This window comes from Silurus meridionalis, chromosome 7 (assembly GCF_014805685.1).
Source record: "Silurus meridionalis isolate SWU-2019-XX chromosome 7, ASM1480568v1, whole genome shotgun sequence".
NCBI lineage: Eukaryota > Metazoa > Chordata > Actinopteri > Siluriformes > Siluridae > Silurus > Silurus meridionalis.
In genome coordinates, this window is record NC_060890.1 from 28,387,732 (window position 1) to 28,393,731 (window position 6,000).

Genomic DNA, 6,000 nt, shown 5'->3' on the forward strand with positions numbered 1-6,000 from the left:
CCATCTCCAAGTCCATCACTACGCTCAATCAGAAGCCGTGGATGACTGCAAATGTGCGTGCGCTGTTGAAACAAAGAGACTCTGCCTTCAGAACAGGGGACAAGGCGGCCTTAAAACAGCAAGGGCCAAACTGTCTCGTGCTATCAGAGAGGCAAAGCGCACACGCCAAGAAAATCCACGACCACTTCCAGGACAGTGGAGACACTCGGCGCATGTGGCAGGGCATCCAGGTGATCACGAATTACAAGACCACATCACCTGCTTGTGACCGTGACGCCTCCCTCCCAGATGCGCTGAACGACTTCTACGCCCGGTTTGAGGTACAGAACAACGTGGTGGCGAGGAAGACCATCCCTCCTCCCACTGACCAGGTGCTCTGTCTAACCACAGCTGAAGTGAGGAAAACTCTATGCAGAGTTAACCCACGGAAGGCTGCTGGACCTGACAACATTCCTGGCAGAGTGCTCAGAGAATGTGCAGAACAACTAGCAGATGTCTTCACTGACATCTTCAACATCTCCCTGAGCAGTAACGTTGTTCCCACGTGCCTCAAGACAACGACTATCGTTCCTGTGCCAAAGAAATCGACTGTCTCCTGCCTCAATGACTATCGTCCCGTCGCGCTCACTCCCATCGTGATGAAGTGCTTGAGAGGCTTGTCATGAGGCACATCAAGACACAGCTTCCACCCTCCTGGACCCAATGCAGTTTGCGTATCGTCCAAACCGTTCCACGGACGATGCCATCTCCACAACCCTTCATCTGGCCCTCACCCACCTGGATAACAAGGACTCATATGTACGAATGCTGTTCATTGATTTCAGCTCAGCATTCAACACAATCATTCCTCAGCACCTGATCGAGAAGCTGAACCTTCTGGGCCTGAACACCTCTCTCTGCAACTGGATCCTGGATTTCCTGACTGGGAGACCTCAGGCAGTCCGGATCGGGAACAGCATCTCCAGCACCACCACACTGAGCACTGGAGCCCCTCAAGGCTGTGTGCTCAGTCCACTGCTGTTCACTCTGCTGACTCACGACTGTGCACCAACGCACAGCTCAAATCATATCATCAAGTTCGCTGATGACACGACCGTGGTGGGTCTAATCAGCAGGAACGATGAGTCAGCATATAGAGAAGAGGTGAAACGGTTAACTGCCTGGTGTGGAGCAAACAACCTGTCTCTGAACGTGGACAAAACGAAAGAGATGGTTGTGGACTTCAGGAGAGCTCAGAGCGACCAATCTCCACTGATTATCGATGGATCCTCTGTGGAGATCGTCAAGAGCACCAAATTCCTTGGTGTTCATCTGGCGGACAACCTCACCTGGTCACTTAACACCAGCTCCATCACCAAGAAAGCCCAGCAGCGTCTATACTTTCTGAGAAGGCTGAGGAAAGCCCACCTCCCTTCCCCCATCCTGTCCATGTTCTACAGAGGGACCATTGAGAGCATTCTGAGCAGCTGCATCACTGCCTGGTTTGGGAATTGCACCGTCTCGGATCGCAAGACCCTACAGAGGATAGTGAGGACAGCTGAGAAGATCATCGAGTCTCTCTCCCTCTATCATGGACATTTACACCACACGCTGCATCCGCAAAGCACACAGCATTGTGGACGATCACACACACCGTCACACGCATACTTCACCCTCCTACCATCAGGAAAACGGTTCCGAAGCATTCGGGCCGCAACAACAAGACTGTGTAACAGTTTCTTCCCACAAGCCATCAGGCTTCTCAACACACAGAACTGAACAGAACTCACACACTCACACACACTCACTTACACACGCACACACACACACACTCACTGTGTGTTACTGTTACTGAACTGAACTGTACAACCTGGACTAAACACATTCATCACTCATCTCGATCCACTCCATCACCATTTATATATTTATTATTATTTATACTATATTCAGTACAATGTTTATATTCAGTACAATGTTTACATGCTGTTTTTGCACCTTTTATACTACAGTATAATGTTTACATGCTGTCTTTGCACCTCCTTGCTGCTGTTTTTGCACTACATTGCTCTTTCTGTTTGTATTTTCTCCTGGGTATAGTTTTTACATTCACCTCACACAGTACTGTATATGTAAGTATACAGTAGGTTTACTAGTCGGCGCTATACTTGGTTTTTGTCTTTTGTCTTGTCTTGTCTGTCTGCACTCTGTCTGTCTGTACTGTTCTTTTGTTTGCACTGTTTGCACCAGGCTGCACTCGATGCACTTTATGTTGTTTTGTTGTTTTTGTGTAGCACCAGGGTTCCGGAGGAACGTTGTTTAGTTTTTTACTGTGTACTGTGTACCACTGTGTATAGTAAAAATGACAATAAAAGCCACTTGACTTGACTTGACTTGACTTGAACTCATAGAAAACAACAAAAACAATCCCAGGTTCCTTTTTTCTACAGTAGCTAAACTAACTACAAATCAGGGATCTGAAAATTGTGTTCCATCACAGTTTAGTAGTGAGGACTTTATGAATTTCTTCACTGAAAAAATAGATAACATTAGAAAAACAATTGTGGCAGTTCAACCTCTGAGACCATCTCCTGAGACAGTGTTACCTTCAACTCCACAACTCCACTATTTTACATGTATAGGACAGGAAGAGCTGTATGATGTTATTATCAAAGCTAAATCGACAACATGTCAGTTAGATCCAATTCCAACAAATCTACTAAAGGAAGTGTTATATACAGCTGGTGAGTATCTTCTGAATATTATTAACTCCTCTCTATCATTAGGTCACATCCCTAAACCCCTCAAGTTAGCAGTTATTATGCCCCTCATTAAAAAACCTAATCCGGATCCAAACACGCTATAGAATTACAGACCAATTTCAAATCTGCCATTTATGTCTAAGATTTTAGAAAAGATTGTCACTGCCCAGTTATGTTTCCACTTGCAAGAAAACAATATCTTTGAGGAGTTTCAGTCAGGTTTTAGGCCCCATTATAGCACAGAAACTGCCCTAGTTAAAATCACTAATGACCTGTTTTTAGCTTCAGACCAAGGCTTCATCTCGCCGTTAGTTTTACTAGATCTTAGTGCTGCTTTCGACACTATAGATCATGATCTTCTCCTAGATCGCTTACAGAATTACATTGGCATTCAGGGACAGGCATTAAGCTGGTTTAAATCCTACCTGTCCGATCGTTACCATTTCGTAGATTTAAATGGAGAGCTATCCAGGCTAATGCTAGTGAACTATGGCGTGCCACAAGGTTCAGTTCTAGGACCCCTGCTCTTCACAATATACATGCTTCCCTTAGGAAATATTATTAGAAGGCATGGAATTAGCTTCCATTGTTATGCTGATGATACCCAACTATATATCTCATCTAAACCAGGCGATAAAGCTCAATTAACCCGGATAACTGAGTGTGTTAAGGAAATAAGAGATTGGATGACCCGTAACTTTCTACTTTTAAATTCTGATAAGACGGAGATTTTGCTCATCGGCCCAAAAACTAGTATACAGAAGCACCAGCATCTCAACCTGCATTTAGATGGCTGTTCTGTAACCACTAGTTCAACAGTAAAAGACCTGGGAGTTATTTTAGAGCAACTTGTCTTTTAAAAATTCAACCAAGTTACAAAAACAGCCTTCTTTCACCTTAGAAATATTTCTAAGTTAAGAAATATGTTGTCTATATCCGATGCAGAGAAGCTCGTCCATGCGTTTATGACCTCCAGAATAGACTACTGTAATGCGTTACTAGGTGGATGTCCTGCATCATTAATAAACAAGCTTCAGTTAGTTCAGAATGCGGCAGCAAGAGTTCTCACAAGGTCAAGAAAATATGATCACATAACCCCAATCTTATCGTCCCTACATTGACTTCCGGTTAAGTTTCGAATAGACTACAAACTACTGCTACTCACTTATAAAGCACTAAATGGATTGGCTCCCATGTATCTCTCCAGTCTTCTAACACGCTACAATCTGTCACGCTCCCTGAGATCTCAAAACTCTGGGCTTCTAGTAGTTTCTAGAATAGCAAAGTCCACTAAAGGTGGTAGAACATTTTTACATTTAGCTCCTAAACTCTGGAATAGTCTTCCTGACAGTGTTCGGGGCTCAGACACACTCACCCAGTTTAAGTGTAGATTAAAAACATATCTTTTTAGCAAAGCCTACACATAAAACACATCACATCATAACCTTGTGCTCCAGAACATCTGATCACATCACATTATCAACTTGTGCTGTTAATATCATGAACAGCAGCTACGCTAATTCCTCTCCACTGCTTCTCTTTCTCTCCCCATCCCGAGGCTTCCTGAGGTTTGGCCAGCTCCAGTCACGTCCCACCTCATTAAGATTATGGACTTTAAAGAAGTAGATGCCAAACTCGAAACATCCTGAAAAATCTAAAGACGTACCAGTGCCAATTGGATCCCACTGCATGTGTGGAGTTTGCCATTGGACCTCCTGAAGTGTTTAAAGGCTCTGGCATGGAAAAGCTGATGCTGGATCTGTGATGATCACAAATGTTGAGCTCAGTAGCTCCTACTTTTATACCAAAGACTGTTGAAAGAACATTTACTTATAATCTTATACTCCAGCACTCATGTTAGTTCTCACTCTCCAGTGTTCTGTATTGTTGAAAGATTTATGATCAAACTCTTGATGTCACCCAAATGAGGATAGGTTCCCCTTTTGAGTCTGGTTCCTCTCAAGGTTTCTTCCTCATTACATCTAAGGGAGTTTTTCCTTGCCACAGTTGCCATGGCTTGCTCATCAGGGATAAATGCACACCATTCACCTTCACTGCTGATTTCTGTAAAGCTGCTTTGAGACAATGTCTGTTGTGAAAAGTGCTATACAAATAAACTTGACTTGACTAGTTTTACAGGGGGTCGTTGGAGAAATTTCTGTTTCACAGACGTACTTTGTGGTTTTAACCTCGTCCGAATCTGCCATGTCTGTCTTTTTCTCACAGGACCTCAGTAACAATTCTGGAGAAAATTATCTACTGTTTTTCAGAAAACTTGGCAGTCCTCTGAGAAATCCCGTCCGAATGTCTGTGAATGCTGAAAATGTTTTTTCCAAAACCTGTTTTGGTCAACGTGAACTACCGTACTAACCCTAGCGCGCCGGTATTAAAGTTTCTTTTTCGGTCATGTGACCATGCGCAATTTACGCATTCTGGACATGTGGTCTTGTGCAACGCCCACATGTAAAACACAGACACTTCTACCTCCGTAATAAACACAGAGATGTGAGTCCCGTCCGAATCCATACATGAAATACCAGACGTCAGCTGAAAAAATTTCTAACTTAAACGTTGTTTGGAAAACTAGTCCCGTCTGAACAGGGCTTTATAGTCCGGAAAATACGGTACATATAAATAAAAGAAGTGAATACATATAAAGGGAAATATAGAGTGAATATTGCAAAAAAGAAACTAAAAAATATTGTAAATATGACTGTCACATTATCATTTAAAGTAAACTACACAATAAAGCCTAAGCTAAAGTCTCTATTTCCTCTGATCATATTTTAGTATGGTCCAGTCTCCTTGTGAAACACCACTCCATCTGTTTGCTTTCTCCAGTTCACTGTGATGTTCTCTGTCATGCAGTAATCTTTCAAGTTTTGCTTGACCTGGAAAAACAGTATAAAATGTTAATAAGTTTAGTATAGAATAGAGACCCTGATCTCTTGTAAAAAATGCTACAGAAAATAAACACGTTATATGATGATTAGCAGGCATGAAAGTAATGAATTATATTTACTCATGTTACTGTAATCAGATCTTTTTTTCACCTCTTCATAGTAATCGTTTGTAATTAAAATCTATAATTTTAAAAAGTTGATCAGTCACACCATGAAATTATGGGAAAGAGTAGTGGAAGCCAGGCTGAGAGAAGAGGTGAACATCTGTGAGCAGCAGTATGGTTTCATGCCGAGGAAGAGCACCACAGACGCATTTGCTTTGAGAATGTTGATGGAGAAGTATAGAGAAGGTCAGAAGG